Source organism: Myotis yumanensis, unplaced genomic scaffold, assembly GCF_028538775.1.
Source record: "Myotis yumanensis isolate MYYU_CA2020_CCGP unplaced genomic scaffold, mMyoYum1.0.hap1 SCAF_2, whole genome shotgun sequence".
Lineage (NCBI taxonomy): Eukaryota > Metazoa > Chordata > Mammalia > Chiroptera > Vespertilionidae > Myotis > Myotis yumanensis.
The window spans coordinates 10,250,542-10,264,191 of NW_027223753.1; the positions used below are offsets into that span (position 1 = coordinate 10,250,542).

The following is a 13,650-nucleotide window of genomic DNA, read 5'->3' on the forward strand; positions in this document are numbered from 1 at the left end:
TCTCTCGCTGAACGGGATTTCGGTCCCCAGCTCCCTTTCTGCCGGAGGGCAGAAAATGTAATCGTGGGCAGTTCCAGGTCAACTCAGTCATTTTGGCCGTCAGCTCAGTGGACTCAGCACTGCCCTCCCTTCCGGAGCCTCAGGGCTCCGTCTAAGCTCCGGGGCCATCATAGACTCACCAGACCTCGTCCAGCGCCTCAGCATCAGCATCTGTGTTGGTGGGTCTCCGGTGTCGGCCCTGGTGCTGGGCAGGGTCACTGCTCCCAGAAGGCGCCCCTGGGTGTCCACAGTCCTACCTGACCTCCAGGAAGCGGGTGTTTCTCTGGCTCTCCAGGGGGAGGACATGGAGGAGGGGTCTCCTCTCCTTTCTCCTCCTCTCCTTCCTCCTCTCTTCTCCCTCCTCCTCCTTTCATCTTCCTCCTCCTCCTATTCTTTCCTCTCTGCCTTCCTTCTTCAGTGAACTCCAGCAAATCTCTAAGCTCCTCCACGAAGAAGCCCTGAGTTTAACCCCAATCCCCGGGGGCGGCAGCGAGCAGGCCGTGTTTACACAGCCCTTCTGGCTTCCTCTGCTGCTTTCAGAAGTCTCAGGTGAGTTTGCGGGGCAGCGCTCTGAGCTTCCATAATGTTGACTCAAGAACTCTGTCCTCTCCCTCAACCATGCGCATCCTCAGCTCCTGGAGAGCCTGCCCACGCCTGAGTCATGCCGGCAGGTACACGGGGGAAGGCAGGCACTGAGGTGTACCACACGGAGGAGGTCAGCGGGAGACATCTGCCTTCACCTGGTGGGGCCACATGAGGTCGGAGAGGGATGGGCATTTGTCTAGGGTCCGTGGTCAGCAAACCACGGCTTACGAGCCACATGTGGCTCTTTGGCCCCTTGAGTGTGGCTCTTCCACAAAATACCACGTGCGGACGTGCACGTACAGTGCAATTGAAACTTTGTGGCCCATTCGCAGAAGTTGGTGTTTTGTGGAAGAGCCACACTCAAGGGGCCAAAGAGCTGCATATGGCTCGCGAGTCGCAGTTTGCTGACCACTGGTCTAGGTTGTTGGGCAGCAAAATGATGGAGGCCGGCTTAGCATTCCCGATGGCTGCAATGGAAGGCAGGGAGGGTGGGTAGTATCTGTGGAGGGGAATGAAGGCAGAATCGTCCCCACATAAAAATGATTGCCCCAGGGGAGCTGGGGCACTGGTTATGGGGGTGTGACCTCTCTTCCTCCCCTTCCCCCCTCCCACTCCAGGGGCATGAACTTACTCTGTGCCATGGTCTCTTCAACCCACACAGTGAGTCTGCAGCCAGACATTGCTGTGTCCGTTTTACAGATGAAGAAGCTGAGGCTCAGTGGAGTGACACAGCCAAACCCTCCCGCACATCAGTAACCGAGATGGGAGCTTTAGAAATTGCTGTGGCTTTACGTTTTAAAAATATGCTCATTTGCACAATTTGAACAATATACTAAAGCACATAAAATATGATTAGGCTTTCTCAACTTGCTTTCATTTCCTGTCCCCTGCATTGCCTCCCACCGAGGTAACCAATACCCTCCCCTATCTATAAATACATACAACGTTTCCACGCACACGTAGAGGCGCTGGGGAAATGTGGGGGCTCTATCCATGCTACTCCCTAACTTGGTTTTTCTTTACTATAGTTTTTCCTTAGCAATATGATTTTTGCTTGACAATGTATTCTGTGCATCTCGGGTCAACACGACAGCCATAAGTTATTTCTCTTAGAGTTTTCTGGTCGCCGATGGGATGGATCACCATAGTGCCTTCCATCAGCCCCCTATGATGCCCCCCCACCCCGTTCCTCAAGGTTTCTGCTCTTACAACACCGAGAGCCACCCTGGTAGACGCCCCTCGGTAATGGCGCTTTTTATGTCCGAGGATCGATTCTAGGAGCTGGACTGCGGGTCAAGGGTTTTAAACACTTGATGTTTTCATGGATACCAGAGGCGGGACTTGCATCTCAATATGTCTCCTCCAAAACACAAGAAAGACCCCACCCCAATGCGTCCTGGCCTCCAGGGCTCCTGTCCCCCTGGCCTGGAGCATCCCGCCTGGGGGCAGGGGTGCCGGCAACCCAGCCTGGCAGGCGCCTCTGGCCACGGGCTGCAGCCCTAACCAGCCCCTTGGTGGACACAGAGACTCCAGAAGCTCAGCTGATTCCTCAGGACGGTTGTCATCCCATTTTGGAGATGGGGAAACTCACGGAGCAGCAGGGCCAGGGACAGGGCTGAGCGCAGGGAGGACATGTACTGAAGCTGGGCAGCTAGTAAGTTAGATGCGGGAGAATCCAGAATCCGAAGCAGGGCTTTTGGATCAGTATTTCTGCAGGGGGGAGGGGTGGGGAGGTGGAGGTGGAGGGTGGGGGGAGGGGGTGAGCTCTCTCTCTCTGCGTTCTCTTATGGGTGGAACTGGAGACAGAGAAACCCTCCTACACTCCGCCCATGGCCTGGCCCAGGTGTGGGCTTCGAGAGGCCATGGGAGGGAGGACTGGGCTCGCTGCCCCTCTGCCCGCCCCTCCCGGCGCACACAGGCCTGCAGATTCCTGTCTCTCCAGCTGTCGGTGGGAGAGGCTGGGGCACAGCGCCTGTGAGTGCACAGCGCCCGTTAGTGAGATGATGGATGTGCTCTTTGCCTCAAAGAGAAGAGGCACAGGCGGGGACCCTGGGAAGGGACAGCGCTGGGGCCGTATGCTGGGAGGGGAAGTTGGTGCCCGGCTGCCTCCCTCATCCAGTAGCTGATAGATGGAGGGTGGAGGAAGGCAGGGTGAGCGGGGGACCAGGCGGGGGGAGCGGGGAGAGCTGGAACGCCTAGTCTGATGGAGGAGACACAGTTCCCATCCACAGAACTTCTGCTCTGCCAGGAGAGGCACCGCTTCCACCCACAAGGAGACCCCGGGGTAGTGAGGCCAGTGACATCCTGGTCCTTGGACCCTCCTGGTGTCAACGGGAAGATGGGAGAAAAAGCTTAGAAAGCCTTGACATCGTTTTCAGTCACTGAGAAACCTGGTTAAACCCCTGAGACACATGATGGGCAGTGTGGCTCAGTGGGAAGAGCACGGGCTTCAGAGTCACATGGATGTGGCTGGAATTCCTGCCCCACCACCAACAAGCTATGTGACCACTTGAAGCCTTTTTTAGGGCTAAACAAGGGGGTGTTATTTAAGTGAGTTAAAGTATAGTACTTGGCTGTGAGCACCCAAATCATGGTAGCTACTCTGACTAATCTTATTTGGGCAGGTTGACATCATGGAGGGCTTCCTGTAGGAGGAGAGCCTTGAGGCTAAACTTTGAGGTCTTGGCCACCCTCCTAATTTCCCTGGAGGCTCTCAGCCACTGGGCTGTCCTCAGACTTTGTTGGTGTCCCTGCCTCTCCTCGCACCTCTCCCAGGCAGCTGAGCCTAGCAGCTCAAGAGTGATGGTGTGTTGAGAGCAAGTGGACAGATTTAAAGGCTGTAATGGAAAGGTGTAATGAAGATGAAGGAGAGAGAAGATGCCTGCTGGAGGGCCCAGCTTCTAATGGAAAAGCCATCCAGTTTGAGTGCCCCCTCCCTGCCCCCCGTGCTCCCCAATCATGAATACTCCTTGTAATCGCTATATCAGTCTCGCCCATTCACCTGGCATGGCCACATGCAATGCGGACAAACTGGAAGCTGGAGTCAGGCCAGGTTGGCGGAGGTTGGAGTGTTAGCAAAATCCATGGACAGGTAACGAGGCAACCAACAGGGATTGAGGCGGGCAGGAAGGATTAGGAAGCTCTGAGGACAGGAAAGCAAACTGCTGGGAGCACCTCCTTTGTGAATGGGGCATCAGGCTTAAGGGCTGGACCCTGCCTGCCTCACCTCCCTCAGCTGGCTTCCCTGGCCTCGACCTGCAGACTGCCTGACCCCAGTGGCTCAGCGTTCCCTCCTGTCTAAACTCCCAGCCCCCACCACGTGTGTTTTGGGTCCCAAGGCAGAGCTGATGGGTGTTACTGATACTGAAACAGATGGAGCCCAATGGGAGCCAATGAGAAGCTGGAGGATCTGAGCCCAGGGGGTGTTGCAGGAGAGGCGTTTTGACCGTGATCAGGGGTGGAAGGGCACTGGGTGTACTGATCCTCCTGTTTCCATTTGTTGAGCAGTTGCTAGCCTTGGCCACTGTGCTAATTAGGAACATGACTGTATCCAATCCTCTCCACCACCCTGTTGCTGTGGGTGCAGTAGTTTTCTCCACTTGACAGGTGAGGAAACCGAGGTTCAGAGGTTAAGTCACTTTTCCCAGATCACACAGCTACTCTGCGATGTCGCCAGGATTCGGGTGCAAGCCTGGAAAAGGCCAAAGTCCACGTTCTCCGCAGGCTAGTCCTCGAGGGAAAGGGCACGGGGAGGCTGGGGCCAACCTCTGAGGAGACACGGGGAGCTGGAGTTCTCCCCCTGGGCAGGGCTTGTCTGCACCTGCACCCCTGCGTAGACCAAGGTCCGCCTCTCTGATGGGGCTCATCTGGAGGGTGTGGCTCTTCGGTCCCCAGGGAAGTGTCAGGTTCATTCATGTCACCCCCACCTTGGTGCTGTGCCTTGCAGTGCTCCAGACCCCTTTCCCCACCTCCCACGGGGCTCCTCACCTTGGACTTGCCTCCTGGGTCCCTGCCTTGGACCTGACCTTGGCCTCTTCCTTACACTGCACAGCTCTTGCCTTTGGCTATAGACTCCTCTCCGACCTCTACCTACTGCCAGCCACTCAGAACTTGTATCCTGCCCAACATGGTACCAGGGTCCTGGCCTGGGCCCACTGGCTCCTCTTGGCTCTGGAGGCTCCTGGCCCCGGCTGGAGGGGTCGTTTGTCGTAGTGTTTGAATTCCATGGTGACTAGAGCAGTGATGGGAAGGGTTAAGGCAGGCATGGTGCATGGGAGGAGGAGGAGGAGGAGGAGGAGGAGGCGGAGGAGGAGGAGAGGAAAACAGCTCAGCAGGTTGCTCCGTCCAAATCCCTGCTCCCCAGGACAGGGCTGCTCACAGATAAATGGGCAAAATAGCGCGAAGGTGCATAATGACACGGAGTTATTTCAAAGCGATTATCTGGGATAACAGTAATTATGTCCAAGAACAGAGAAGGTCATAGCAAGTGGTCCCACCGCTCAACTCCAGCGAGCCTCTTGCCAAGAGAAGGTTGCTGTGTGTGGAAGGAGGCGGAGGGAGGGGCGGGAGGCAGGAAGTGGGAGGTGGGAGAAGGAGGAAGCCGAGCTCTTGACCAGGGACACGGAGGGGCTGCCAAGGGCTGAGCTCCTGCAGAAGCTGAGCTGTCAGTGCCGGTGCCACCCAGGAAGCCCGGCTGTGGTTGGTTCTTGGACGGGGGCGAGGGTGCTCTTTCTCCAGGGTCCTTCGGATGCGCCTCTGTAGCGCACACCGGCTGGGAGGGGCCCGTCCCTCTCGGCCTTCCCCTCATTTCTTCTCTCTTCCGTCCCTTCCTTCTCATGGTTTCCATCCTTATGCTGTCACAGGCCCACACACCTGCTCTGCCACCTCATCACCTTACCATCGATCCAGCCAAACCCTTTCCCTCTCTTCCCCACTCCTACCCGCCCCATCACCCCCTTCCTCTCCATCCACGTTCACCTTCCATCCTCCACCTTCCCCCGTGTTCATCTTCCGCTGTCCACATGGCCGTCCATCACCCTTCCACAGGCGCACATTCATGCTCATCCACGCGGCCAGTTCCACCGGCCCACGTTTCACTGTCTGCTTCTCTCCCCGTCCACCCACCCTTTACTAGCCACCCTTTCACCTAGCCACCTACTACCTGCCAGTCTGCCCGTCACCCACCTCTCCTCCCCTCCCCTCTCCTCCCCTCCCTTCCCCTCTCCTCCCTTCCCCTCCTCTCCTCTCTTCTTCCCTCTCCTCTCCTCTTCTCCCCTCCCCTTCCCTCCCCTCCCCTCCCCTCTCCTCCCCTCTCCTCTCCTTTCCTCTTCCCTATCCCTTCCTTTTCTTCCTTTTTGCCCATCCATTCATCTCCTCGTATCCACCCACCACCATTCACTGTCCACCCACTCACCCATCACCCTTCCACCCACCCACCGTCCACTACTCACTGTCCACCCGTCCACCCCTCCGCCTACCCAAGCTTCATGTTCACCCTTGCCCCAAGCCACCTGTTCACTCACCCTCCCACCCTCCTTAGCACCTCTCTCTTTGTTCGCACATCCTTCTTTCCACATGAATTCACTCCTCTCCCGTGGGAACCTATCGCCTGTTTGATGCTCGCTGACGGCCCCATCCGTTCCTGTTCCCCTGCGTTTGTCTGTGCTCCCCCCAGGCTCCCAGTGTCCCTCCTCAGCCCTGATTGCTGAAGTCATACCCACTCCTCAGGCTTTATTCTGGGCATCTATTTCAGCAAACGCAGCGCAGGAAAAACACAAGAATCTGTAGCCGGAGACATAAGTGCTGTAATTCTGGGTGGCCATTCACTGGCTGCTGGACCTTGGGAAGGCTCTCACCCACCACGAGGCTGGGTTTCTTCATATGTAAAAGGGAGGGTGATACCTACTCTGCAAGGTAGTGAAAGTGTTAAATAAGATGATCTCTCAGGTGCCCAGCAACAGACATGGCCCCCAGGGGCTTCTCCACAAATGCCCCGCTCCACTAGGAGGGAACTCAAAACTAATTAAGGATCCTCTCGACTCCCAAGGTGCATAAATGAGGTGGCTAGCTGGGGCAGCCACGCTACCTGAGGCGGACTCCCCCGCTCCCCTTCTCTGCCTTTCATGGTCTCCACTCTAACCATGGAGACACCCATCAGAGATGGGAAAAGCAGAGGCAAAGGGTGGGCAGTGTGGACAGCAGGGTCTGGTTAAATCAACTTCATCTCAGCAGGGGCCCAGGATGAATCCATGGGCATCATGCCAACTGCTCATTAGCGACAAGGGACAGCTCTGACATGCATGGCAATGACTCCAGAGGGCTCAGGTTTGCTAGTTCCAAAGGGAGCTGGGTGTCTGTGGGAAAGCCGCTTAACTGAGCCCTGTGGTCATGGAGGCCCCTGCTGAGATGAGCTGGACCCCACAGGGAATGTGACCCCACAGGGGACGTGCCCTGAATTTTTTACCTCCCACAGGGACGCTTCCTCAGAGAGGCTCAGAAAGTCTAAAGCTGGATCTGTGTTTTTTGGTATTTTTAAAAAATATTTTATTGCTTTCAGAGAGGAAGGGCGAGAGGGAGAGAGAGAATCATTGATCAGCTACCTCCTGCATGCCCCCTACTGGGGATCGAGCCCACACTTGGGCATGTGCCTCAACCAGGAATCAAACCATGACCTCCTGGTTCATAGATCAATGCTCAACCACTGAGCCACACCGGCTGGGTCAAGCTGGTGCTGTTTTTTTGAAGTGAGATGTCTTTTTTTGAGTGAACCTGGCTTTCTCTTAATTATCCAGTGGTGTAGTGGAGAATCATGAAACCATTCTGTATGATTTGTGACCACATCCTAGGTTGTAATCCAGCCATAGTATGCTGGTAAATGTTTTATTCTGGGTCATTCATACAGAAACAAGACCTGGTTCGCAGCATTTGCCAATTTCTCTAGTGCAAATACTCCCACCATGGCTGATTCCAAGCTACCAACATGACATCATTGAATGTGGAGCTGGGAAGACATGTCTAGGGGGTCACCATCATAGACTATTTTCATCATAGAGACACCAGAAACATACATCACTTTAAGAGCATAGATGGCACAAGGCAGTAAAGTAATTATGAAGTGAGGAATTTGGAGTATTTATTACCTTTGTTTTTAGTGTAATTATTTAATGGGAAGTTTAGTATATACTTTAAAATTTTATTTTTAGTAATGGTTGTGTTAACAACTGACTCATTAAATTCCTGAAAATGTACCAGTGGCTCTCATGAGCCGTTGTGATCGGCCCCACTTACTTCAGCCCAGATGAGTTTGTTTTCCCCAGCACTCTCAACGTCAAGGGGATGGGAGAGCACCATGCAAAGTATGAGCTGGAGAAGGGAAGGAAGCCACCTTGGCCATGAACTCCTGCTGGGGTCCTCTCCAGGGTGAGTGATCTACGGGGTTGACCCGGTGACCTGTTCATGTAGGACAGATGGGGGAATGTGACTTTCTGCATCATTCACTTGAGAGGCAGGCTGTGGCCTCCACTAGACCTGGGTTTAAAATCAGGTTTTACCATTTAATAACGATGGGACTTTGGGCAAGTTACTCAACCTCTCTGAGCCTCTTGCGTATATTAAATTGTTTATTAATTCAACAAATACTTATTGAGCACCTAATGTATGCCAGGCACTAGAAATAGAGCAGTAAACAATCATACAAAAATCCCTCTGTGCTTATAGTTTATATTTTTAAAAAAATATAGATATTTTATTGATTTTAGAGAGGAAGGGAGAGGAATAGGGAGATAAAAACATCAATGATGACAGTGAATCATTGATTGGCTGCCTCCTGCACACCCCCTACTGGGGATTGAGCCCACAACCTTGACCGGAATTGAAACCGGGACCCTTCAGTCCACAGGCTGATGCTCACTGAGCCAAACAGGCTAGGGCTATAGTTTATATTCTTACTGGACAAAGTAATCAATTGTCTGCCATACAGTAGGTACATGGACTTTATTATTTATATACTATTGATATTATCTAGATTCATTATTTAGATACTAGAGGCCTGGTGCATGAAATTCATGTGTGTGTGGGGGTGTCCCTCAGCCTGGCCTGTGCTCTCTCGCAATCCACGACTGCTTGGGGGATGTCCGACTGCCAGTTTAGGCCCAATCCGGGATGCTGCATGCATAGGGATCATACTTTTCATACAGGTGAAAGGCATCTTGCTGTTGTATGGGCAGCTACATTTTTTTGCCCTGATTATAAAAAGTAGCACATAACATGATCTTTCTGAGTCAGTAGTACCATTTTCCCCATCTTACGGGTGGAAAAACTGAAGCAGAGAGAAGTTAAGTAATTGGCTTTGTCACACAGTTGTAAGTGTCAGAATCAGGGCTGACGACAAAATGTGCAAGCCAGAGTCCATGTATGTCATCGCTGTATCATCTTGTTTTTTCAGTGTTAGAGTAGCCTTGACAGGTTTTAATTTTTAAATTTAAGAGACTGTTCCCAATACATAGGGTAGGGTCCCTAGGCCTGGCTGGCGATCAGGGCCCATCTGTGGGGCGACCAGCTGATGGGGCGATGGGGGGGGGGGCGGTGTCCTGCTGGCACCCTTTTGGCTGGTGGCCTGGTGCCGCCTGCTGGCCGGCCCCACCCCCTATCACCGCTGATTGCCTCCCTCCGCGGGAGAGGTGCGCATCATAGCGACCAGTAGTTCCACAGTCGTTCTCGGTTCGGTCAATTTGCATGCGAGGGTTTTATTATATAGGATTGCTGTTCCCTCCAACCACAAAGTTTGGGTGAAGTGACAGTGGATGGAATTCTGCTTTTGTTTTTTTAAAACAAGGACCTTTTGCTACCAAAAGCACAATATTCTCTTCCAAATGGGTTTGACATTTGTAGAAAAATAGAATTTGACTCCCTGCTCTGGTGTGATATGTCTTACCTGGATTTCACATCATCTGTTCATTAATCACCCATTGATCCATCCATCTGTCCATCCATCCATCCAGGAGGGATGTATCTCCAATTCCAATATTTCCTTCCAGGTGCAGGTAGCTCAGTTAGTGTCAATCTTGTCCTCTCCCCATTGTGTTCCAGGGGAGGTAGAGGGATGTAACTGATCGGTGAATTTGGCTCATGGGGCATAGTCCTTCCTTGGGGAGTAGCAATAATTCCCACATCCTCTGAGACCCTCATGTCCCAATATGGCAGGCACACACCACCTGGGCCATTAGCATTTGAGATGTGGCCACTCTGAATTGAGATGCGCTCTTAGCGTAAAACACACTCTGGAATTTGAAGAGTTAGTATGAAAAGAAAAGAATGCAAAATACCTCAGAAAAGTTTTTTAATTATGTATATCATATTTTGGAGATAGTGGGTTGAATAAAATACATTATTAAATGAACATCACTTGTTTCTTTTTATTTTAAAATGTGGCTACTAAATTTAGGATTATGTTTGTGGTTTGTGTTATACATGTCTCTATTGGACAGTGCTAGGCCGGCTATGGGCTTTGCACCTGTGATGGGGGCAGGGAGGGGGGTGGCCTGACTCACCCAGAGTTTCTGTGACAAGGTGGGTTGGTCTCCTTAATTCTGGGGTTCATCAAACAGGTGCATTTGGCTTTCACACAGAGCTGTGTTCTGTCCTACAAATTAGCCGTTCTCTACCAAAGGTGACACGTTGGCCTCCGTCTGCTGCTCCTCGGTCTTGTTTCCCACTGTGTTCAGAACTTGGGTGGAGAAGAGAACTATTTTGGGTCTCGTTAAGGGCCCCTTGCCATTCAGCCACACAGTTTGTACCAAGCGTCTCTGTGGGCGCCATGCCCCATGCTGGGTACTGAGCCTAAAACAGACCAACAATTTAACATCTTGTCCCGCCTCAAAACTGGACCGAGGCTTACAATGATTATCATGCTGGAAAAATTCAGATCCCAAATTCTGCTTGTGATCTCAGGGAACTGTCTGGGTTTCTGGATGGGCATCCTGGGCCTTCTAAGGGTCCTCGAACCCTGATTAAACACCCTTGTTTAGAGCAGGGTCTTTCAAACCCAGCACGATTGACATTTTGGGTTGGATAAGCCGTTATTGTAGGGCCATTGCATGCATTGTAGGATGTTTTAGCAGCATCCCTGGCTTCATCAGATGCCAGTAGCATGCCCTGACAGTTCATGACAACCAACAATGCCGCCAGGCATTGCCAAATGTCCTCCGGGGGGTAAAATCACCCGGCTGAGAACCACCGGGCTGGAGGGGCTGCGGCTGGCTGGACTCCGACATAGACACCATGGGATTGTCCTCTTTCTAAATAGGCTCAGGCCACGCCCCATTCATCCTGGGCCCCCAGGGTCTGGCCTGGCCCCTCCTTGTCCCCCTGGGCACAGGCCAGTTTTGTTGAATGAGACTGAAGAAAAGGATAGAGGTTCCTTGGTTTCCCCCTTCCCTTTGGCAGCAACGCCCACTCCCAGCACCCAGGCCTGCATTTCCCACTGGGTCCTGAGGGGCGTGCCGTCCATAATCATTTTTTTTCCTTTCTTTTTCTTTTCTTTTTTTTTTAATATGGAACGCTTCACGAATTTGCATGTCATCCTTGCGCAGGGGCCATGCTAATCTTCTCTATATCGTCCTAATTTTAGTATATGTGCTGCCGAAGCGAGCACCGTCCTTAATCATTTTAACCTCGCCCTGTGCTGAGACGCCTCTCTCACTTTTCAAGTAGAAATAGCTGCTTCTGAGCAAGCGGGGAAAAATGTTTCTGAAGAACCTCGATCCGCCTGTTCCCGGTCTGCTGGCCTCTGTCTCCCTCTCCCGTTGCCAGCGGCTGCGAGTCTGAAGGACACTCCTGGGCGGCATGCGGACATCCTGCCCACTCCCCACTGACCTCTTCCCCTGGCCCCATGGCGGTTCTGTTTCCTGCAGTGCACACCCAGAATCAGGGACTTTCAGGGCCTCCAGAGAGCGCCTCCCGGGGTCCTCCTGGCTGACGCAGGAGCTGGCTGGCGGTTGAATGAATGAAAATACAGCGGGCCACAGAGAGAACACGCATGGTGTCAGAGCTGCTTCGCATCCAGATTCCGCACTATGTCTGCGAGGCGATGGATCACAGTGAAGGGCTCTGCCTCTCTAGACCCCGCTCTCGTTTGGGAAGCGGGAATGTGGGTTGATTGTCTCTGAGATCCTTCCTGCACTGGCATCTGAGGGTTATTTTCAGTCCGCACGGCTGGCATCGGCTCTCGTGTTCCTTTGTCCTGGCAAATTCACTTTCTGTTGCACAGGGATCGGGGCATACGTTTCCAGCCCAGCCTGGATGTCTGTATTTTGAGGTTCTCACTCCAGGCTGCTTCTCCCTCCTGCACCCTCTCAGTTTTAATTTCCAGGCTCAGCAAAGACCTGAGCGATGGTGGTTATTTTGCAATTGAGTATCTTGTTTCGTCCTCACTTGGCCTCCCCATGCCTCAGTTTCCCCAAATATACAAAGGACATGATAGATAGTTCCTACCTAATGGGGTAGGAAGAGTCATTATTATTTTCTCTTTGTAGATGAGGCCACCGAAGCATCGAGAGGCACATGCCTTGCCCAAGGTTGCATAACAGCGACTGGGAGAGCTGGGGGTAAGCCCAGGTGTGCTGGGGCCAGGCTCTAGCTTCCTACCCACCTGGGGGCACGGTCTTGCAAACGGGAGAACATTCTTTCCCAGGCCCCTGGGAGGAGCGAATTGTGGATGTGCCCCGAGGGCACACGTGTGTGCCAGCCTGTAGGGGGGTCCACAGGCAGGCATGTCGGTGTGCTCCCGAGTTCACTCACCTGAGGTTCGTGGAGCACCTAGGCTGTGTTGGGCGCCATATGGGCACAGAAGCACTGCCTCGCGGGCTGGCAATCTAGCAGGAGGAGGCGGATGATACTCACAATAATGCATGCATTACAGAGCATGCGGAGGTGCGCGGTCCTGGCGTGGGGGGCGAACAGAGCAGAGCAAAGACCAGGAGTGAGGAACAGGGAGGGGCGTTTTAAATAGGGATGGCAGGGTAGGTCCAATGAGGAGGTATTGCTTTAGCAGATACTTGGAGGTCTTCAGCGAAGACTGTGTGGCTATTTGGGAGAAGAATGTTCCAGGCAGAGGGAACAGCCAAGGCAAAGGCCCCGAGGCCGGCACGTGCTTGGTGTGTTGAGAGAATAACGAGGAGATCAGTGGGGCTGGAGTAGAATGAGCAAGAGTTTTGGAGGGCAGAGGTCAGAGGAGCAATGCAAGTGAGATTGCACAGGGCGCTATGGGTCAGGGAAGGAACTGGGCCTTGGCTCTGAGGGAGATGGGAGCCACGGAGGGTTCTGCAGAGTCAGGGCAGCCCACCCAGGGGCCCATCTCAGACAGAGGAGCTGCAGGGCTCCTCCCCAGGGGTCCCCTGTGGGGAGGTCTGGTCCAGGGGTGTGGGACCCCTGTAGTCACCTCTCCAGGAAGCCCCGGAAGCATCTGGAACCCAGCACTCCAGCCCAAGGCTCTGCTTGCCGGGGTCCAGCTGCCCTGCCCGAGTTTCCTGGACACACAGCTTCTGGAGACAGAGTCCCCCTCCCCCCCCCTTCCCCCGCCGCCTCCCTACCAGCCTAGAGCTTTTCATCGCATGCTTTGTCCCCCGGGCAATTATTTATTATTTCCTTCTCCAAAGTGTTTCTGAGACACAGCTCTTATGAAAGATGCTACACTGAATAAGGGGGACGGCGTCATAATTTACCCTGGCTCCAGCGGAAATATTTGAACGACAACACATTACTGTCCAATTTCGCTGCTCTGCGCTTTGAGGGAGAGGCAGGGACCCCCCACTCGGGGTGCTCTGAGCTCTTTGCAGAATTGAATGAAATGGGTTTGGCAGCTGTGGTGCTGAATGGAACACTATGAGGAGCCACAGGATGAGGGACAGTCACTGAACATAGATAAGAGGGCCTGCTGCTGCCCTGCCTCCCCCATCTGACTGGGAGGTCCTGCAGGGCAGGGATCTGACTCTTGCTCCCTCCTGGGTGTCTCCCATGGTGCCTTGCTCA

General features: G+C 53.4%; 1 non-coding gene across 1 annotated transcript; it reads right to left on the reverse strand.

Moving 5' to 3' along the window:
• Positions 1-11,168: 11,168 nt before the first annotated feature.
• Positions 11,169-11,275, reverse strand: LOC139004528 (U6 spliceosomal RNA). The gene has a single exon (XR_011470406.1). It is a non-coding gene; the product is annotated as a U6 spliceosomal RNA (small nuclear RNA).
• Between the last annotated feature and the right edge of the window lie 2,375 nt (positions 11,276-13,650).